We start from the raw sequence: 24,061 nt of genomic DNA, 5'->3' as shown, positions 1-24,061 counted from the left end.
TGGTAGCAGCATTATAATAATAATATTTTTAAACTAAAGCAATAAGCAGTAACATAATAGATCCATTATTCTGGAACAGTAGATGATATCCAGTCTAGGATTGATAGGCTAGAAATGTAGGTAAGAGTTGACAATATAAATAGTACTAAGAATTATATTAGGCTAAGAAATTGTTTTTGCAAAATTACAGAAGACAAAGAACACCAGTACAATAATAGCAACACTCCCTCACCCTCCCACTCCCCAAAAATACAAAGCTGTTCTAAGTTTCAAAAAAAAAGTTATGGAAGGAATATATTTCTAAAAGAGTCAGGCATAGAAGAATAATTATGGATCCAGTGATCATGAAACAAACTTTCTTTACCTTAAATGGAATCATGAGGGAAAAAAAAAAAAAATCAAGTCTATAACTCAATTTAATTTGCTAAAAGAAAACAAACTGAGAAATGAAGGAGACTAACAAATGTCAAGGATTTAAACTTCTGGCTTTCTTTTAATAGAAAGTACACATATTACAAAGCTTATTTCATGGAGGAGCTGAATACTAGATGGATAACTACCATAAAACAAGTAGGCAAAAATAAAAAGAAATGACAAACAACAATACTTCTTCTCTGGAGTTCAGAAAGCATATGAGAAAAGTATAAATCAGCAGATCCCATGTAAATTGGAAAACTAGAATTTTTTAGTGACCACAAATGGAGAAGGGAAGCAGCACTAAAGAACTGTGAGTAAGCAACATTCATATATTTTGGTAAAGCACACCATTTATATGGAATCAACTTGCAATTATAGTACTACCATTGTAGCTTCCCTAGTGTGTAAAGTTTAAATCAAATTTTGAAGAATAAAATAAACAAAATAAAATAAAATAAAATAATTAAAAAAAAAAAATGTATGGAACTGAGCATATGATGAAACAGGTTAGAGTATGCAAGTATGTCTTTAAGGTAAGATTTAATTCAAAATTCTTTAAGGATTTTTAATGCTTTAGTGTATGGCAAAGAATCAGTTAGTAACCATGGATTATGGGACAGATATATAACTTCTAAAGTAGGCAAGGACAAAGGGGGAAAACCACAGCAGCGTCTTCTGAAAGTAAATTACTAGGCCCAAACTTACCAACAGACATTTAGGTTTACAAGGAAGAAAGTGCTGTAGAAGGCTGTCAGAAGGTCTCTCTTGAGGACTTCCAGAGTTCAGTCCTGCTCACAGAGATCCACACATTTTTAGTGCCACAACCCAAGCTACATTAACATTTTTACTCTTGACCTAGATTTTTAAAGTAAGATTTTGCTACTGAAATTAGCTGGTAACAAAACAAAGGATTTTTTCCTTAGCAAGAGTGGAATAAGAAATAGAATGCACTTAATTATACCAAATGCCATGTCACACCGTAGTTATGGGAACTTGTCAGCTGGAGGTCATCAGCTAATAAGATCTGAAAAACATAAATTCAAAGATGACTGTAATGAGGCCAATAGAGAGCAAATGTGATCTCAGTACCTTAACACAAATTAAAGGGAGTATTTCTCAGTAGATTTACAGGGGTGCTTACGTAAGTACACCAGACATTACTAAGACCTAGCTGTGCTGTGTATGCTTCTGATCACCCATGTACAGGAAAGATGTAATCAAGTTACTCAGGAAAAGTGTATCAGGATGTTTAAGAGAGTAGATAACTCACTTTATAGACAAGGATGAAAGACCTTTGATTGGTTGCTATAGACCCAACAAGTGATTAAGGAAAAGGAAGAGAGAAGTTAAATGACTATGTTGACACCTAAATAAATGGTTACAAGCTGGGAATTAGATGGTTTCTAGATAGCAGAACAATGAAGCTGTACAACAGTTTCCCCATAGGACTGGGATGGGATGGAAGGGTAAGAAACCCCACAAATGCCTTTTCAAAATACTCTTTTCCTATTATGACAATGATATAACAGCAGGTAACTGGACTCTGACCCAGGAGTTCTGGCCCAGCCTCTATGTGTGTTACTAAACAGTAAAAAACAGAAAAAAAGTAGTCATTTTACATAATACAGAATACTGAAGGTTTGTTACATGTAAGCACTGTACACAGAAGGAGAAAAAGGGATTCTGATATTTCAGGCATCTTTTTATTCCATAAGGCACACTACTCTCTGAAAAGGTGTGATTTCTGCAAGGTGACACATTAATTCTCTGATAAAAATCAGAGACTTGTTAATGCTAAACTAGATTTCATTTAAGATCACTGAACATGGAACTTGGATAATTTACACCTTCATTACCACATAAAATTACCACATAAAAGATTTCCAGTTTACCTCTATGGAATATATGAATTTATATTCATATAATGGAAAGTCTGAAAGGAACAGTATACCTAACTTGCTTTTTTTGTATGTAGCAGGTCTGTGCGTATCACTTAGCACTATATTAGGTCCAATAACATATAACTGACTAAAGCACAGAGTTCTCTTCAGAAACATGTCTTGATGAAATTAAGAGGCAGAATAGTTGTTCTGAGTGCAAATTAGCCATGCTGTTACCTGTATATGCTCATTTTTAATAACTTTTCAGTTTCCACATGCAGATTTCCTTTCTCATTGAGCTGAATATCCAAGCTCAGTCCAAGCTTTCTAGCTGAACTCTAAACCTTCACATCTTTTTGTGACTAAATTAAGCTGACTGAACTCTTTATGACTCTACATTTAATTTTAAGATGTTTCTGCAGTTCTCTCTACAACTTGTCAATCATTCAATATCCATTGTAAAACATGTACAATACATGGGACTCTGTGGTTTGGTATCTCCAAGCATCACAATCTACGGAGGTTAAAGTTTTCTCTTGCTAATTATTTCCTTATAAGTATCTCACAATCACACAATTTCACAATGTTACATGTTTCCCACTACCATCCTAGACCAGTCTCCCGGGAGACTTTTCTCCAGATTCAGGTTCCTTGTCTTACTTTTCTCCATTTTTGTGGAGCCACAGATACCACAGTGTAGTCTTCCACACTGCTCTGCTGAATTGCCTTCATAAGCACTTCACAGCTATTGCTCAACTGTTCCAGCTCTCCTTTAGACTTGTACTAGTAATCTGCACTTTGCAAAGTAATCAGAATAATATTTCATCCAGAGATAAATGTATTTGCCAAGAAATCAGTCAGAGAATCAGATTTACAGCCTCTTCTGACATGGACAGATTAAGAGGTGGTATACATGTAATACACATACATTTGTGTAAGATACAACCCTTTTAGAGACTGTATCTGTGTAGTGGATAAATCCTCCTCCAATGACTATACAGAGCAATGGCCTAATGGTCATTATTTTCTGCTTCAGCCTCCCAGAATATCTTGCACTGGTCCACTTCCAATACTTGAAAGTAACTGTGAGTTTTTTCTCCTAATGAAGATTTCAGACTGAAAATGATACATGCTGTCCCTGTTTTAGGAAGATAGCATCAGTCATTACAGTTGCCACCGCATGACTCTCTGTTCTAATGCATGGTAAACTTCAACCACCTGTAACACTTTCTAAAACTATTTTTGCTACACCTTCAAAACAGTATTAAATTTTAAGTTCAGCCTAAAGTAAAAATTATTTGTAGTAAGGTCATTTCTTTATTCTGACATTGATAGGGGAAGTTTCTGAGATTCAGTTAATTAGAAGCTCAGCAAACACAGATTTGACATATACTACCTCATTAGGCAAAAAGTGTTGCTGCAGAAACCTACTTATTTTGCTAACGCATATGTGGCTAAGTGGATAAAAAAGATGACCTACATGCTGTATGTTAGTTTGCAGAAAAGAAATAAAATCATATTCTACTGGCAGTAGAATACTGAAAAGGCAAGATACTTTGATATCACTGATGCAAACATGCTAGATAAAAGGTGGCCAGCACCCTAAGTCTAAATTTTAGCGTCTTATGATATTTTAGTCCTGTAGCAAATACTTCTGTAGGAAAACAAATAACTTACTATTTCTAACCACTCAGGGTTACTTACTGAAAATTTCAAAGGGAGCTAATTTTCCTCAGAGCTGTGTTCTTGCTAATCTTGGAAGTGTCAACTCCATTCCAGATAATATAGCCATCACTTCTACCAAAGCTCTGTTTGTGTTCTTCCTCTTACCGTATTGAAGCAGAGAAGAACACGATGCTACCCTGGCAGACTGTAATTTATTTATTTTTTAATTTAATTTAATTTAATTTTTAATGAAGGTTGTCTAAGGCTATGCAAGGAGTTTGCTGAAATAATTGTTGAGAAAAGTGCAAGCACTGCTATCTATAGTGCCTGAGAAAGTACACTAAAACAATAAATCTGCCACAAAATATATCAGCCTTATATGATGATTCTGTATTTCAGACTAAATGTGTAAATAAATAAACAAATAAATAAAACGCTGGGTGGATTTGGTGAAAGGTGTAGGGAATGAAGGAGAGGAAGAGAAAAGAAGTAGGCAGCAGCAGCTCCAGTGAGTAAGAGGAGGCAGGAAGACAAAGACAAGAAAAAAAAAAAAAAAAAAAAAGTGACAGCTGTTGCAGGGCTTCCAAGAATCTCTGCAGATCCCTAGGTACCACATCAGCTTACACATAGGTGCTTCAAAGCCTCATTCAACTATATAGTGGGTAAGGTGTAAGGAACTGGGCAGGAATGGTAATGGACAGCAACAACTCAGTCCACCACTGGAACAGTAAGAGCCATATCAGCAGCAGCAGCCAACAAGACCAGAAAAGCTGGAGAAAAATAGCCCATCTGCTTCTAACACAGGATGGAAGTGTACAGAATAAAATATGTAAAATCCTGTATTTTATAGAACACATGGAACAATGAATGCATGTAGGCCAGCAAGGGTATTTACAGTAACACATTCCCAGAAATTTGAAAGTGCATGTGAATCTATACAGGATAAATAACATGAATCTATCTATGATAACACTATTATGATATTCATGCTGAATAACATTTAGAAATGAAATGTCAGAACTCTTTATAGATGGCCTTAAACTGTTTATTTGAGTGGATAACAACTGGATCTTTTAGAAGGACTTCTAGACAAGCAAAAGTGAACCATAGTTCAAAAAGCAATTATATAAAGTCTTTTCTGCTCTGATCTAACCAACTATCTTAACTATTATAGCCATCTACAAGGTGCACCTTTAATTAACAAAATGTAAGTGCTCAAGAATGACAACTAAAACAGATTAAATTTCAAGCTATACTTATGGAATATCAAGTGGTATAGGATCAAAATCATACATGCAAAATAGTAACATTTTTCAATTCAGTTTTAGATTTTACTGTTTTCCCTCACCTGTAGGCACTAATGATAGTTAGTTGCCTGAATGAAAATTCTCATCCTACATACAAATGAACTTTTGAAAACAGAACAAGCAAATTATAAATTATAAAAATCCATTAATACCAAAAGACAGCAAGCCTTCAATTAGTCAAAGTCTAAGTCTCTAAATTGTCAGAGCTACAGTGAAGAATAAAGAAATCCACAAAAACTAACACTGTGTTAAATGCACGAAAAACTGAGAGGTTGCAGAATATCACCTATGGGTAAATTATCTTCTTTTTACTGTTTTAGTAAATACTTTAAGTCATATATGTAAAAGCAGAAGAGAGCAGCAGAAGTCAAATTTACAAGCATGGAAAATTGAGAGAAGTATATTAGAGTAGTTTTAATACAGTAACAGCATTTTATTTACATTGGCTTATATTGGAAGTGAAAAGCCCTATTAAAATTAACTCATAATATCTTCTGAGCAAGTAAAAAGACATTTCACTGTGCAGCCTAGCATGGAAAGGATAATGCATCAAATACTGTGTCTAAATTTTAGCAAGACCTGATTTTCATATGGTCAGTACCACTTGCACTACTGCAAATGAAATACAAAGACTACCGTGTGTTTCAGGGAAGCAGTAGGAGGTACATAACAATTGTCCTGTACATTGGTTCCCAGTGAAAATGTGGTAAGGAAGAAGTGACCACTGTGAAGCACTGTGCATGTGGGCACTGTTAGTGGGAACTTCAGTTTAGTAGGGTCAGAATATCATCTCATGCAAGATAGATTATGTTCCTCCTCACCAACCAAACATGCAGTGGGGTTTATCTGGGCTTCTTCTTTCAGCAGGATATTGCCTGTAATATTAGGACATCTGGAAGACCCTCTGCTGCCAGAAATTTGGCTATATGAAAGGCTGCAAAACAAGCTCTTTGTCCCTAAAATTCACCCTGGTATGTTTCCTTGATCACGTCTTCATTACACGTCATAATTTTTTTTTTTTTTTTATTTTTTTTTGTGAACTGCTTCAGTGTATGCATCTTTCCAAGAGATATAAGCATCTAAATCCATCTGTGAGTCTACCCCCTCTGAAAAACATCTTTGCAATCTCTACATATAGATTTTTGAATGTCCAAACAAAATACCACTCAACTCCTTCAGCATAAAATTACAAAGACCTTTAGCAACAAGTAATGAGGTGGCCATGAGATGAAGAGATAAACATGTAAATCATACACTATATCTAAATGCATATTACCTGAACAAATATAAACAGAAATGCACATATTAGAACACATGACTCCTTGAGAAAAAGGTTGAAACATAATGTTTAAAGGTCCATCAATGCTTCTCATTTGCATGTATATATACCTTAATCAGTTATCTGTCCTTGACTATAATCACTTTAGTTTACTTCAAATTTTGCTGGATCTATTGTTAAAGAACTAATGAGAAAAACAAACCCCTCTTCAAAGACTAAATCATGCCTTGCTTCAACATAAAATGTATGCTACATCTGTGGTGTATGCAATCAATACAAATCACCTAAAAGCAGGAACCAGGAACAAACTAATAATTTTTATCTTAGAAATGAACATAAAATGCCATTTGGGCTGTAGGAAATCTAACATAAGGACTCTTCCCTACATTTGTGGCTTTTTTGGCATAAAGAGTTTTTGTTGTTCATAATCTGAGATGACCTTCAAGGGGACAATTGCTGATCTATACAGTCATGATACCTTTACATCAATCAGCTACACACAGCATTGCTAATTTAGGATTCATATGGTGTTTGCACAAGCCGTTAATTCAGTCTTTATCATCCCCTTCATATAGTACTGTTATATTTGACTCTGCTTGTTTCAACACTCTTCCACATTTAGAAACTGTATTCTTGTCTGAATAAATAAGTCTGCTAAGAGCATCTATTAAGTACTGGTATCCCCAGGGTCTGAAGCAATTTTATTTTTTTTCCCTTCCATTTCTTGCCTGGTGAATCTGAGTTATAAAGCATGTAGCAGAGAGGAAAAGGGTTGCCTTAGTAACAAGGCAGACCCAATCAGCTGCATGGTCTCCCTTGAGACAATCTAATTTGTGCCGCAGAAAGAGGCTAGAACAGGTGGCTAAATGAATGTGCCAGACAGCTTAAAATATTACACATGCACGTACAAATGCATACACAAAATCTATCTGTGTACTTATATATGAATGCACTTATCGTCAACATTTCGCAAAATAGATAGCTTCTGGGTAACTCAGCCCCGCGAAGCCCCTGAAGTGGTGGAGATGCAGCAAGCAGGCAACGAGAGTGGGAGGGAGCAGGGCTCCTTCCCCACAGCCCTGCCAGAGCTGCAGCCACTGCGGGGAGGAGGCGAGGGCTGTGGCGTGTGCTCTCCCATCTCTGCTGGGGCTTAGGAGCTGCCGCCTGCTGATAGCGTGATCTGTTGTGACGCTCTCCTGATCCCAGCAGGTGCTGGAGCAATCTTGCTTGACCCTTTCTGTACCACTTCACAAAGCTTTCTCCCCAAGACCTCGCTCCTGATTTAAAGTGAAATTCCACCTTTTCCTCACACTTCCCTCATAAATGCAACAAATCTGAACATGTTTTATATTCTCCTCAGCTCCTGCTGTGAGGATTCAGCCCCAACACAAGAACTCAGCCATTTGGATGCTGATCACATACCAGCTTCTAGCTCTTACAAGCACAACCCAAAGCACTTAATTTTGCAAGACCTCCAGGTTGGCTTTAGCCAGCTCCAAGGAAAAACAGGAATTCAGAGCCCACAGTTTGTTTGACATCAGCAGGGCTCATCAAAGAGTCCTGCAACAGATTGTGCTTCAGAATCACTTCATATTATCACAGTGCAGAATCACACAATTTCTTTATAATGTAATGATCTATTCCCATGTAACTAATTAAAACAGACATCTGACAAAAATTACTAGCCACAGGCTGGTAGAGATACAATTACTGTATTGTTTCTATACTGTAGGAAGAAATGCTGTGGGAACTGCCCTCTCACACCAGGTGCACCTGCATTCCAGCATGGCTTTATAACGTTGACATGGCTTCTTTCCTCCTTCTCCCCTGCCTCATGATGAAGTTAATTGCTGGCACATAGCAGTGCATTTTAATCCCAGGCTGTACAGCTCCTTTACACAGTGAGACACTTCTCGTCTACCTATATCAGGATGGGAGTGGACTCTGAATACTGAGAAGACTAAAGGGGGTTAAGGAAAACTGAGGCACAGAACAAATGATCAGTTTGAGCCATGTGGAAAAACAAATCACAATGAAAATAATGACGTACAAACCATAATAGAAAAGCCACAAAATGCTGGGAAGTTCCTTGGCTTTGGTTTTCCTTTTTTTTTTGAGTATGTTTGGTTTTGTCAAAAAGTTGGCCTTACAGGATTATTGATATATCTTTTTCTCTGTGATTTGTAACAATTCTAATAGCTGCTTGTGCCATGCTAATAAACTGTATCAGTGATGTGTAGAATATTACCTAAGGTTTGGCTAGAAATCAAAAGCCAGAACTGTGTGATGATCTTGTAATGAAGCTGAAACTCCAGGTTTCTACTCTATTTTTTATTTTTTCCCCGCAACATTTACCAAAGTAAACATATTGAGTGAACCCAGGCTAAAAGGACATATTGAGAAACACCCAAGAAATAAATACTGGAGCAGGGAACTTAACAAGGGTCTCCTGAGACTCAGATTAACGTTCTTATTGTTACTACTCCCATCTTGTGTAAACACATTGTATACACTCTTCAACCTTTTTCACTATTAGCAACAGCAAAACACAGATCTTTCTTGGCAGGAGCATTAACTAGCTTCTACTGTTTGTGCTCAGGAGAGTACACATTGCAGTACGCATTGTCAGGGAGTGGGGGGTGGAAGTTCTTCCTAGGTATAGCTTGCAGGAGTTGCGCTCGCCACTGCTTTTTTGGGGGGGAGAGGAAAAAAAAAAAAAAAAAAAAAAAGTGATAATGGAATGCATCAATTATATCTAGAGGACCAGTTAATTAAGTATTTTGTTATCCATATGATGCAAAATCTAAGCCCCCATGAGAATGGTAAGTGCTTTCCAAGTGTACTATAATATGTATCTGATTAGCCAGTATATTTTTAAAATAAATGGTAGGTGTCCACCAAAAATCAAAAATCCCATCTGCAGAGCACACCACAATGTAATACTAGCTGTATAACAGGGTAACCAATGTAAGTTGGGAAAATATATATATAAAAAGGACTGGTAGAAAACACTTATGTATATTTGCAAATGATGCATCTGGAAAGAAAACTCCAATATCAATTATTTTTAAAATGCATGTAGTTAAAAGACATATACCCACATCCCCTCAAAATCTGTGACCATATCCAACAAATCCACACCACCAAACCCACTGTCATCACCATCCACTTCAAGACATTTAAATAAAACTAGAAGGTCCTTCCTAGCTATTTAAATGTCTTGGCCTGACCTGAGATATTTTGTCTATAGACTTTGTGGCCAATTTGGGGATTTATTCAGTAGTGCACTATCTCTTAGAATATTAAGTTGTAGGGAACCAAAGTCTATGAGTGGCATTATGGAACGTTGCTGCTGTATTTCCAAAGGAAAATCTGTCAGCCACCTGTATCATGCCTTATTCATTCAAAAAGCAGAAATATAGATTATAAAGATTTCTCTATCTGTGAGGAATTACCAAGTAACAGAACCTCAGGAGGAATTTTTGTCCCCTAGAGAGTTACATCTAAGCTGGCCACTAACTCTCCTTTTATTGTAGTCAGTGTCAGAAAAGGGGACCTTATTAGGCACAACTCATTTAATCTGAAGTTAGATTCCTGAAGTTCAGATGACAGATGAATAAATCCTGGAAACACTTTTCTCTCTACTGACTGCAAAGAATATAAGTAACCACTTCAGAGGGATACAGCTACTCTGTAAATGCATAATATCTGTTGAGACAAATTCCATCTCCAATGTCCCTATTTGACCTCTCAGGTTATCAGGATATCTTAGCAAATATCGAGAGTGGCAAGAAATCTATTTGGCCTAAATAATTTCTAGCCAACACTAGATAAACATGAGTTTCAAAGATGCTATGTTCCCCTGCCCTACATCTGGAATGTGAGCAGAATTTGACCAAGCATACCTTTAAATGTATTGCCTCCCATGGTAGATGGGAGGGAAGGAGGAAACATCTGAGTAAAAACAAAGCGTACTTGGTTTGTGATGAGTGGCTCTATCCTTTTATTGTTTTCTGTAAAGTTTTTCAAATATAAGACCCTTAACACTGCCAAGACACCTTCAGATGATTGAAGTTATGTAGTGATAGGGAAAAATAAGAACTACTCAGTTGGAAAACAGAAATCTGGAGTATTATTTAATAGTACCTTTCTACATTATGAAGAAAATTGCTGTCATGAACAAATACATTATGGTCATCACTGTCTGTTCTCACAGCACTGATTTAGAGCCCCCAGCTGAGAAGGCAGCTGTGCAGAGCAAGTAACTTGTGAACGCTGCAGGAGTTCTGTACTGTAATGCTGCTCATATAAATTAATGCTTTCTTTCTGTTGTCATTATCACATTATTACGTTGCCACCAACGTAAGTGTTTTTGGTAGGTTCAAAAAAACTGAGCTGTTTTGGCCTTTGGCTTTTTGTGTGAAAGCTGAGATCTCCTTTTTCCATATTTTTGCAGATAATACGCGGGGTGAAACAGTATCTAGATTATAGTCACTGAATATTCTGAAGAGGCATGTTTTGCACTGGCAAGGATGGGCAATGGAAACACAAAGTGTCATTTATTGTCTTCCTGTGGTGCCAGTCACTAAATTAACATCGCAAAATATTTCTCACAGTAAATCTCTGTTTCCAAATGTTCAGCTTCTGGGAACATGACCATTATGAAAATGTAATTTTCAGTACCATAATTAGTCTCTTATGTAAAATGTTTTATGTGTTTAAAAAGTCAGCATGAAGATTCTTCAAGAACATATAATTAATTAGAAAATAAATATGAAGAGAATTGTGTTTTTCAAACCAAGTTCTTACCTCAAGCACTCTGGGAAGCACTTGAATGACATTTAGAAATCAAAATTATATGATCATGTGAAACTAGCACCACACATGATTTCAAGGTAAGTAAAAACAGGTATGATATCAGAGTAGTAGACTTCATATGTGAGCAATTCTCTTTGAGAATATATGCTTTATTGAGCTTGGAAAATAAACATATATGGACAGAAGTAATTAACCTGCTCTCTTAAAGTAAAAACAGGCCAAAAGCGGCCTGTTTACCTTTAGCCAGGTAAACTGTAAAAATTATGGAGAAAGAGTACAGTCCCAATAATTCTACCCAGTAGTGGGATAGGTGAGAAGAAAATGGAGGAGACAAATGGGTATGAAAACTGAAAGAGAAAGGAATGAGGACGTAAATTATTACAGTACAAGATATCACTGCATTTTTAAATCTCACTTTATTAACGCTAAAGTTCAGTCAAGCTAAAAACCATTCTAACCTGAGATCGTGCCACTGTTTAATCATCTACATGAAGCCAACCCAGCACTTTTAATTCTTCTCCTTACACATTCAAATCGCTCTTAAGTCACAAGTCAGAAGTCTGCTGCAGATACCTCATCATCAAATTTTTGTCTCTGAGCTCCTATTCTGAACTTTAATTTTGATTATGTCAGATCTCATTGTGTTAAATGCACCTCTTCACTGAGTACTCATATAAACTACTGACTCTAAACTGTCAACACCAACTCTAGTAGCAGCCCAGTAATCTTAACAGAAAAATGCATAATTATGTGGGAACAGACCTCAGAAGGAATTCCAGTCATGAGCCATAATGTGTAATTCAGAAATAATTTCTCTTTTTCCTTCTCAAAAGTTAAAGCTAGATAGCCCCTCATCTGCTTTGTTCATATTAACATAGTAAAAGATCATTAAAAAAATAATTCCACTTAATTTTATTTTTACACATACTTTACTCTTCACAAACTAGACCCCCCCCATCCCAACCCCACCTATAGCTGGTTTTGATTTGGTCTTCATTTAGAGAGCCTATCCTGTCCCCTTGAAGAGCAAGTCTTCTAACATTCCTTCCTTTTGTTATCTTTCCCTAATGTAGAAGAGCTGGGTTGATTAGGATCCTCCTAATCAGTACAGTATTACTAGCTTCTGCACTCTGAAAATATACCTGAAAATATTTCCACTTCTTTCTGTCAGATGATCACTGAGTTGAGTCCCAACAGGCTGAAATCAGATTTCTCTTTCCTTTCTGCTTCAAACTTCTCTTCCACATGGTAGAAAATTCAACCAGTTCCACTAACATGATGCCCTAGCAATAATCTCTTTTCCTCTTTTTTTCTTTTTCACCTCAGCCACACCTTAGTTAAACACTGTTTCTTCTCCGATGTTTACTAAATAGACAGTAAGATGGTAGAACATAGAATAGAACAGCAGACATTTGGTATTTTTGCTTGCTGTATAACAAAGATTGACTTTATGCCTTTTGAAAGGTGCTAGAAGCTTTTCAGCAAGGAGACATTATAATCCTGTTTGCCCTTAAATACTTTTGCTACAGTCCTGCTCAAATAGAAAATATTACACACAAATACCAGAGTATAGAGACCACTACAGGACGGCAGATTGAGTAGAGCAGGCAATATAGAAAGCAGACTTCTTGGGAATTTAAAATTTGTGTTCACAAAATATATACAACTTGCAGAAAATGGAAGAAGAGGTAGAGGGAAAGAGGGGAAGACTTCTGGCCAACGTGGTAATGACAGAGACAAGCATGTGTACATTAATAATCACCAACTCTGTAAGAAAATGGTTAGTACAATTCAGTATGTTATTAATAAAAAGCACAAAATATTAAAGATGTTGCACTGCTGAATGCATTTGCTTTCATATAATAGTGATTTAAAATATTTTACATCTTTTGTGCCCTGAAAATGTCTCTTAAAATAATTAGATAGGACAGCAGTGGATGAGATAATTACTCCAGTCACTGGCTGCAAGATTTGATTGATGCTTTGAGCCTGACAAGCGACAAATGTGTCACAAGTCATAATTTTGAAAGTTGCTGGGTATATTTTTGTCTAACCTCAATGTTCTAAACCAAGGCATGGTCACTGATCAACACCACTGAGCTCTACTGTTTAAATGTACCTGTTGTTGAATCTTATTACAACTTTGGTGGGTAAGTGATTTTGAAAACCGTGCTTGCAGTTAGGCCCACTGAGAGTTACCAGACCTCCTGGCCCCCAAACCATCTGCCTTTGTGAAAGCAAAGCACAAACAGGAGGGAGTCCTGAAGTTCAAACTTGGGTCTGAGCACATAGAAGAGCATAATTTTGTTATTGATCCATCCCAAAATGCTGTGCTATAAACTTATTCTGTATCAGTAAAGAGAAGATGAAAATGTATCTTTGAGTGTGATGACCGCCTGAACTAATTTATCCCCAGAACACAGAAGGTCATCTTATTATGTCTAATCTATGCATTTCCTTTACATTTAATAAGAACTGTCAGATAAAGAAAGACTATTGCACCACGATGATATTAGTGTTTCTGATGTGGTCATCATTTATGATCTTCCTAGAAGACTCAACAACAACAACAACAAAAAATCCTATTTGTTATAGAGGACAGAATTAGGCCCAGTATAAAGACAAGAAGCCTTTTTTTTTTTTTTTTTTTTAAATGTGCGTGAATTTTGGGAGCAAACTAAAACCATTTTTAGCAAAACATGGCAACAACGTACCATTTCAGACCACACCATACAGTAAAGACAAGTTTTAAGACATCAGGATTTACAATATCTAGAAAGCCTTTGTGTACTAGTATATAGTATAAATCATTACTACCACTTGCACAAACACAAGCATAACTTTGCATCTCAGTATTATTACAGCAATGCTGTGGATGTAGTTTTACACTAGAATCCACATGGTTTACAACCATGCTAAAACAATATGTTTTAGCATGGACTGCAATATTTTTTCATCTGTGAAGTTGTTTGTTCTGTACACAGAATTTGAACTAAAGAATAATATAAAATCAAAACCAAACTTCAATGTTTTTATCCAGAAGACAGAATTATCAGTAGTTCACCAGCATATTTATAGTATGTGACCAAAAAAGAAAAAAAGGTGAGGTGGGGGGAAGGAGGAGGTGGTGCAAAAAAAGGTTCCGTTAAAAATCTGGCTTAATAATAAATTTGATGAAATTATCCATACCCTTAAAAAATATCATGGCATAGTAATAGCATATGCTTCATATATAATACCCAGAAATACATCTTACATTTTCTTTCAGTTAAGATTCAACTTTATTTCTATTCTTGTACTATGAAAATGTTCTAATAAAATGCAAATACAATCAACTGGAACAAAACAGAAACAATATGAAAGAAAATATGACGTTTTCTGATAAGCATATGGAAAGTTAACATGATTATCTCATTTTATTATGTGGTTAATTTTTACAAGATCATATTGCTGCATTTCCTGCATTACTTTAAAAATACTTACTGAAGTGTACTATCATGTAAAGAAGATAGATGTATACTGATGAAAGCAGGTGTTAAAAACAAAGACAAAAACAAAACAAACATGCAAACAAATAAAAACAAATAAACAAAATGAAAAAAAAATACAACACAAATAATAAATATTGGTGATGCTTAGAGAAGAGAAGGAGAACCTTCTTCATCAGAACCATTTAGATTAACAGAGAATTGCCAATCATAGCTGTATAATTAGATGCAATATTGAAAGCAATAACCTGCATTTTCTAGGCCTGATATTTTTAACATTGCATTATGACTGTAATAGTAATAAATAATAATAATAATAATAATAATAATAATAATAATAATAATAATAATAATAATAATAATAATAATAATAAAAGGTGAAGGAGAATTTTCATTGCCTTAAGGGTCTATCTCAAGACAATGGACATGTAAAGTCCCATGACTTTCAGAAAAACAATTCTTCAATGACTTTAACTGGTCTGAAGCTCTGTTTCCTCTTTCTAAATCCCATGAAGTGAATAGCTGAGTCTTTAGGAATCTAATACAACAAAGTGTTTTATTTTAACTTACAGGTATATTTCTGGAGGAGAAACAAAACCTTTTCATTTGGACCAGTTTCAGTCAAATTTTAAAACTGTTAGAAGGGGTGCTATGGAAAATGCACAAACAAATCATCAAAGCAAGCCCTGCAGGCTACTTCAGCAACCTTTTATTTTATATCTCCATTCTTAACATGGTTCATGAATCATGCAGGACCTGACTATATGGACAATATTTACCTACACAAGTCCTGACAATGTCTTTTCCCAAGACTCTCAAAAAATTCCAGACCTTTAACATAACAGAAAAAAAGGTTACGGGAGCAGGCATATTGCAGATCTCTGATTAGCACTACAACCTGGACAGAGACACAGCTGTTGAAAACCATGCAGGACCATTAGATATGATGTGAAGATGCACACCTACTACCTACTGAAAGGATTTCTGTCCTTAACCCTGTTCTTCTGCTACCCATGCTTAGGCACCCATCTCTTAAAATGTGCACCCATCTAATGCATCTCCTTAGTGTTGCCCAGCACCCGTCTTCTCTTCTCTGGGGTACCTCCTAGACACTTGGGTTCACAAAGAGGAAGACAAGTCCTTCAAATCTCAAAGACTCTCAAGATAGTAAAGATGTTCCTTCAACTTTTTTTTTTCTTATTCAAAAAGAATAAGAAATTGTAATCTATTTCTACTTGAAGATAAGGATACAGTTGGTGACTTGATGTATTTTTGTTGTATCTTTATCTTTCATTTGTGAACTCTGCTACTCTGAAATTGCAGAAGCAAAGCTGGTAAGAGAAAACAGCACATTTTGGTGAGTTCAGCGCTTTTAGAAAATAAATCCTCTAAGAAAGAAAATAAATTTAAAAAAAGTAATACTAATAACATGAAATAAAAGCCTATTCATAACACAGTGTTGAATGGGTGAGCTACAGAAATGAGCACTGCTTAATAAAAAGGATCACTTGTCTTCCTCTCAGTTCAAGTATCCCAGAGCACCTCACAAAAGGTCAAAGCAAGACCCGAAGACAGGAACTGAATGCTAGCAATTTTGCTATTGAGAGCTTAGCCAGTTTGTATACATGGAAGTGGCAAATGATTTTAACTGAAAAGAAGGAGCTTGTCATGACCATTTTGTGGAAGTCTTTGTAATATGAACACTACAAGTTGCTGTCATTAGAGTGGTCACAAAGTCCACAAACAGTATTTCAACATCAAATATACAATTCTCATCAAATCACAAACTGCAAACAATATTTTCTAAACAGAAATATATAAGCAATAACTGCATCACAGCAGTTAAATTTAGAAATGTATCTTGCAACGCTACACATTGACTTCAGAAAATGTATGAAAAATCCTTGTAGCTATCAGGGTAAAATTGTTATGTAACAAGTGATTGATATGTGGACAACACAGAGTTTTTTTGTCCAGTTTGGCAACTTTGTATTCACATGATACCGATGGAAAACACGTCAATAGCTACAATAAAAATAAATAGGGTTGCATATCCTTTGTCTGTCTTCTACTCTTATCTAGCTGATCCTATCTGAATAAATACAAACTTCTTTTCAATAACAGAAGGTTGAAAAGTTCTACATGAAGTACTGATCACTGATATACTGATACAAGACCTTTATTCTTTTTTCATCTCCACATGAACAGATGTTCAAGCACAGCCAGACCAAGTTACACATGCAAACAAGGTAGATTTTGGCTAATGAAAGAGAGACCAGATCTACTAGAACACAAGTCCATTTTCACCTATTCCCTGATGTTGGTGAATGTAAATTGATTGAGAGGGGAGTGGTATTTTTTAGCAGGAACAAATGACTACTTCCAGTTACAACAGGAACAAAATATATCCCTGCAGGTCTCAACTCAACCCCCTTTTTTTTCTTAACTCTACCCTCTTTTTTTTCTTCCTATACAGCAGGGTCTGGCTTTGGTCCCATCCCCTGTATTTTTAATAGCTGATAAAAGCAACTGATAAAAGAGAATAGTAGCTGCCCTGGGGACAGGTGGGAAGGATGGTTCCAGTGTTTGTTGTGGCTGAAGGATGTGAAAGGCTGAGTCCTACTAGCAGAAAGGATAATGGGGCTGTGTCTAGAAGTGCTGTACACCAAGAATGAGTGGGAAAGTGAAGATACTAGGGGAGAGAAGGAGCAGGTGGTCTAAGGTTTTAAGAGAGATGTTGCCACTTTGTCTACAGTTTCCTAATGCTTCCTACAGCCACCAGAACAATAATTTTTCCCCTGCTCTACTCCCCCTGTGACACATCCTAGCTTCCTCAGTTACAAGAAGATTCTTAATGCTTCAAAGCAGAAGCCAGAAGTTGGCTGGGCACCAGTGGAGGTTTTGCTTGCCTTGGGGCACATTTTATTACAGTAAGTAACAAAGAAAGATGAAGATACATAAAGTACTCCACATCATCCATTGAGGCAGAAGTTGGGCAGCAAAGCAAATCTGGGATAGGCCCCAGGAGAAGACTTGCCTGCAAGCTATGTACACAAACCACAACTGCACTGCCAAGTGGGAAGCAGAAGGTGAGCAGCAGCTCGGGCAGCTATAGTTTGATGCATGAGAAGAGCTAACAAGCTTGAGTGTTACTCACTTTTGGAAAAAAATCACGTCAATACAGAGCTAGAACATGTGGACAACATGTGCTGTAGACATATGAGGGCTGTGTTAGGAGAAGTCAGCCACTACAGGTGTTTCACTGCCTTCATAGAAGGCAGAAGCAATATTTCCATCTTAGGTTATTCCCAGCAATTTCATTGTGGAGAGAGGAACATACCTCTGGAGAATGGAGTGGATAACAAGGAAAGATGTTCCAAGATTTTTAGTTGTCAACCAGAAGCTAACCTCTGTGACTAGACAGGATAATGTAAACAGCTGTAGATTTCCAGTATAAAAGTGGGAGCAAAATACTGTCACCCTCAGAAACTGGAGCAGAGAAGTAATATACACAGTATAATCTGTACTCATGGAGGTTTACAGCAAACTCTCTGAGTCCTCACATTCAAAGATTTAAAGATGGGTGACAACTGGTCTGAATAAAGGGAAAACTGTGCTGGGAAAACTCAGAAGGATACAAAACAGCTTCTCAGTTCATCATGTAATTTCTCCCATCCAATTGATGGCAATATTATGACAATAATTGCACGTCTGTTTGACAACCATACACTGCCAGTCTTTTTAATGGACCTCTGTGTTTTCAAAATATCCCTAAATGATACAGTTTTTAATGAGCTACACAGCTGCAGGCTTGTTACTAATTTACGATAGAAACACTGCTATCATGTTCTTCTTGCCTTTCGGTAGTACTGTAACATGAGTTTGAGGTAAGCACTTCAAAATAATGATCATTCCAAAACATTTTAAACTGAGATCTGTTCTTTTTTTGTCTCATCAAATCCTGTCTTTAAATTATTTTCAGTTTTGCTGGTAAACAAGCTGAACTGCTGTTATGAATAAGAATTTTATTTTTCATTTCAGGTCTTATGTGTACACTTACAGATAGCTGCAATGCACAAAAATGTGCAGAAGCCCAATGTTATTGAGAGACTATCACTATTAAAGACATTACTTACAAAGATGCAGTTGTCTAATTCTTGCTTATTTTGATACTTGTGAAAAGAAATGGATTTAATAAAAAACATAAATACTTTAAATGCTGCTTGTATTCAGATTACTCATAAAAACCAAGTGGTTCTAACGATCCCACTCATGTTAAGACATTTATCAAAAGTAAGAGGGTGTAAAATATTACTGCTCTTTCAGAACTTCAGTTGTATGATCAATTTCTTTCACTGCTGGCAAACTATAAAAGCAATTTTAGGAAATCAGGGGATAGTAAATGTTTGTAAGCTTTCTCCAGCCATTTTGAGAAGGACTGATGACATTCTCTGGCAGAGCATACACCCCAGGAATTCTGACTGTTTTCTTTTATAATTTTTGAGATTGAAAAAACAAAACTAAAATTACTTATACAAACAACATTCTTGTAATTAACTTCTAAAAATTGCCCATTAATACATAGTGATTATGGCTGCTTTACTGGAAAAAAAAAAAAAAAATTAAAACTTTGCTCTTGAGGCACAACAGTAATGCTTTTACTCACACATGTAGAACTCCAGAAGAAGTTCTGGCATAGTTTTTCTAAAACTATATTTTAAGACATACAAAAATAAACCGAATTCTGCTAACCCTCCAGCTATTAAACGTTTCACAGGGCATAGGAGACTGAATACCCTATAATAAATTTTCACAAATCTCACTGCTTCAACTATAATATGTGCCAGTCTGTTAAGTATTCTTATGTAGAAGGTTGTTGGTATCTGTCAGTAAGGCTATCCTTGATCTATGGGTAATTACAAACTTCTCTAAAACTAAATGGCATGTTGGGTAACTAGGAGAAGTAATTAAGCATTCTTTATAAGAGAGAAGAGCTGGAACAAAAGAAATTATTGTTCAGTCACTGGACCACATGGGAAGGCCTGAACAAATACTAGTTAACTCACAGAAAATAGAGGCTTCACTGGTTCACCGGTTGACTGAGATGAATGTTCGAGGCTGACAAAAACAGAAGCTTACGTTCTCCTCAGCTATGAGCTGATCTGGATTAAGTGTTTACCTCCCTTGCTCACAGCACTGGGCCATCTCCATGCTCTCTGGAGTTATTGTCTTTCAGTCTGCCATATAAATGTATTTCTGAATAGTCTTTAGCTCAAATTCATTCCACTGAGGAGGAATCAAACCAGTAGACTGAAGAATGGGGTAATTAATAGTAAAGGGCAATAATTCGTTAATACAGGCTACCAGTACCTAGGTAAATTTGACTTCAAGCAAGTATTGACAGAAAAACAGAGGTTTAGATACAACTGGAGGGAATATACCCAGACATCCTGGGATATTAGAAAGATTGAAAAAGAAATGTGAACTGTCTATCAACGAAGCTCTTGAGGAGAGCCAAAACTGAGTGTGTTCCCTCTGAAAAAAGAAATGCAAGAAATATACCTGACTAGTGTCTTCAGCTTTTTAAGAGAACAGCCCTCCAACCCTATCCCCATTCTCAAATGCCTGTTGGCTGACAGAAAACTGCAAAGTTAAACTCCAGCTAGAGAAGCTCTCGTTTTATTCCTGTGTATTACATTTTGGCTTCTTGAAGTGCAAAATTCACATTCTTCATGTGGGCTCACTTATGAAATATTTTTAAATACCTGTATTTGAATATTTGGTAGGACATTTGCCTAATGGTTTCAAAAATAAAAATAAAAATAAAAAATAAAATGTCTAAAAGTATTTTACAAGCTTTTACAGATAACACAAAGATTAAACACCTTGTCCTACTCTGAATTATTGCCATCTCTAAAGTAAGCATGGCAAATGTTAAGTCTGCTATAGCTTGCTTCAGGAAGTGGAAAAATATCAACTAAGCAATGCAAATGGGAGTGTACAGGCAGAAATGTTACTAAAACATGTAGCTTAGTTTTTCTAAGGATATTTAACACTGTCAGTTTGTAAATCAATAGAAAGGGAAAGAAACTAAGTAGCTCAAAAAAGGCACTTAATTGTTATGGATTTCAAAGTGCATCTCATAGATGGAGGCTTATACATTTTCTGTCTTTGAAAGAGACAACAAAAGAGAAACAACAGAAATATCAAAAAGGTTGCTTAAACCTCTGATAAAAAAAAATAAGCAAATACTGTTATTTGGAGAAACAAATGACTATTTCCCTTTTGCAAAATTTGAGAGTTTAGACAGATAGATAGATAGATATTAACACATGTAACCCTTTAAAAATACCAGAAGATTCTGAAATTTGTTTATCACTGAAGTTCACTGTTTAAGGGCTGAGGTTGTAAATACTTACTATACTATTTCATTGCTGGTAGCTATGCTGAGTATTATTTCAAAATTGATTCAAAAAAAATACTTTAACAGAAGAGGAATTTTAATTTAAATAACACATATTTGGAAAACATTTTTCACAGTTTCATTTGCCTCTCATTTTCTTCAATGAAAAATAAATTCCAAGATGAAAGCTGAGTGCTCCACAAGAATGGTGTGGATTTATTGACAATATTTTTAGCATATATTTTGTCACAGAAACATTGCTTCATAGTCATTTTAACTGAGAATTTTTAGTTTAGCAGCAGCCGGTTATGAATGGCCTTGTAATATCATATATTACAGCACAGACATCCAGATAAATATAAATGGGAATTCCTTTTAGTTAAACTGATACTGCAATTTTAGCAATCACGCCTTCTCATTAGCCTCTGGGGCTTGTCTGTTCCATTCTAAAGATCTCTGTATTCCTATTTTAGCCTGAACTCCTCTACTCCAAATTAGCATGTGTTCATTCAGTCTAAGAATATGGTAGCTTTTTATCCCAAATATGACTATCTCAGTAGAGGCTGGAATGATTCACAAAAGACCAGATCTCTTTCTTTCACTGAGGTCAGTGTCAGAAATCAGATTAACCTCAGTTAGAAGGTCAGTAGAAAAATGTCATAGAATTTGAGATCCAAGGGGACTGTTCTAATGCAGTCTGTCTTTTCTAGCCAAAGTTGTTTCACTCCTGTGTAAAATGTACAGGCATAAGGAGATAGATAACAAATATTTTAAAATAATGATAATAAAAAGGCCAGTTAAAAGACAATTATCAGCCACATCTTTTTTAAATGGCACACCTCTGAAAAGTTTTTGTCCATTATTACCAAGTTAGCAAACAAAGGCAGTCAGGGTTCTAGTATCCAACACTGTTGAATACATTGCTTTTGTATATGCCTTTTATTCACTGTTTCAACTGTGAGTAGGTTCATATAGGTATCCCCATGTAACTCAGCTATAAAAAGCAGAAGCTGCAAGCAGAGTGAAATAAGTCTGTTGGTAAAAGTCTCAAAAGATACTTCAAGCATGCTTAACAAGAGCAGTAATCATGCATCCTTTGTAAACAAGAGGTCGTCTGCAGAGAATTAAATGGTAGGCACATGCATGGATGCCTGTGGCTACTTTCTGTGCCCTTTAGTTAAAATCAGTGGGACTTCTGAAATTCTTTTGAAAAAAAGAAATCTCCCTGGTAACCATAAGTTTCAATAAGTGATGGAGTAAGTTGACCACTCTAGAACAATGACCCTCCTTCTCCTGATCATTTATTAAGCATAAGTTCCAATGCAACTTAAATCTGGATAGTGCTAACCACTTCATACTTTAATGTTGCAATAAGTATTGGAAGAAAATCCAGAATGATTTTCCTCCATTTTAGTGAGCTCTAATATTTAACAACAGCAGCACTATATGCAAGCACAGATGAGGCATAGGCAAGAGGCAGCTATCCTAAAAAAAAATAAAAATAGGTGACTTAGATTAATGATTAATTGATTAATGGTGCAAAAGTACGGGGGGGGGGGGGGGGGGGAGGGGCTGGGGGCAAGGGGGAAAGCAACTCTACCTTGTTAACCATGGACGAGAAAGAGAAAACATTACTGAAAAGAAGTCACTACTGGCTGGCACATACAACTTTTCAGCTTGCTTTTTTAAAAATAATAATTATTTTGGAAACAAAAGAAGCACTGCTAGTGATAACATTGACTTTACGGCTCATCTTGAGCAGTTCGTTTTGGTTTAGTTGATTGTGGAGGCTCAAAAGACTTAAAAAGATAGTCAAACAATATCTCTCCCTTCCACATCTTTTTGACAGGAAGGAGGTCATAAGGGTCCTAAGTTCCTAACATAATTCACAGTTCAGCCTTGCCCCTTGTGTCACACTATACTAAAACATGTATAAACATGGTGCTGTACCAAATCCACATTCTCACATAAATTCTCAGTAGATTAGGGACAAGAAAGACAAAACTACTAAAAGTACTGCTTCTGTTGCTTTTGAGAACCCTACAACTCACTTGCCTTGCCTTTGAAATTGCTACTAAAAACCCTAAAGCACCCGCACCAGTAGTGTGACACCTTCCCTCCTGAACTACAGCATAATTAACAGAGATTTCAGGCAGGGATTCATTTACACTTATGAACACCTCACAACAGTATTAAATATCCTTAACTGTCCCTTCTGCACAAGTTTCTAAGAAATTTCTAATTTCTTCATTCCCACACCCTCTTGGATTTAATTTGTAGTGTTTGTTTTTTGTTCTTTTGTTTGTTTGTTTAGCTGTCCTCTCTAGGTTTGAAGGATGTTATATGAGAAGAGGGGAAGAAAAGTACAGTGTATATGTAAGTACAAACTAATTGCAGTTCAGTAAAATATAGGTCTAATTTGGTAAGATTTTATCCTCAGAAAAAGTCTGAAATACTTTCTTTTCATGTTTTCAAAACAAAAGATCTCAATTTCATCTATTTAATTCCTACACTTGAAGAGTTAAAATTAGGCTTTAGAAGGGTGTAAAATGTTGTCCTTTCATGAAGTGCGGAACTTGGAGGGGAAGTAGTATTCATAGAACTCATTAAAGTGTGTCAAGAATTATAATTTATTTATTATCGTCATCTTACTTTTGTGTATTTATCATCAACTTTCTACTTCAAATTTTCAAGATGAGCCCTTACTGCATCTATAACAGAAAACAGCAAGAAGCTTCAAGAAAAACCTTATAAGACATCACTGTCAAGGAGAGGCCGCCAACCCCAAACCCAGTTGTCCTTAC

The 24,061-nt window shown here is 36.1% G+C and overlaps 1 long non-coding RNA gene across 5 annotated transcripts in view; it reads right to left on the bottom strand.

Moving 5' to 3' along the window:
• Positions 1 to 24,061, bottom strand: part of LOC137850608 (uncharacterized) — a 187,243-nt gene that overhangs the window by 3,912 nt on the left and 159,270 nt on the right. For 2 of the 5 annotated variants that reach the window (XR_011092666.1, XR_011092668.1), the window contains one exon: positions 248 to 1,441. This is a non-coding gene — a long non-coding RNA (uncharacterized lncRNA). Of the gene's footprint in view, positions 1 to 246; positions 1,442 to 24,061 lie in introns of those variants that run through there. The other 3 variants (XR_011092665.1, XR_011092664.1, XR_011092667.1) reach the window with 3 other exon arrangements.

The sequence above is a fragment of the Anas acuta genome, chromosome 2 (assembly GCF_963932015.1).
Source record: "Anas acuta chromosome 2, bAnaAcu1.1, whole genome shotgun sequence".
NCBI classification, from domain to species: domain Eukaryota; kingdom Metazoa; phylum Chordata; class Aves; order Anseriformes; family Anatidae; genus Anas; species Anas acuta.
The sequence above is the reverse complement of the archived record's forward strand: the minus strand, read 5'-3'. Positions and strand labels throughout refer to the sequence as shown.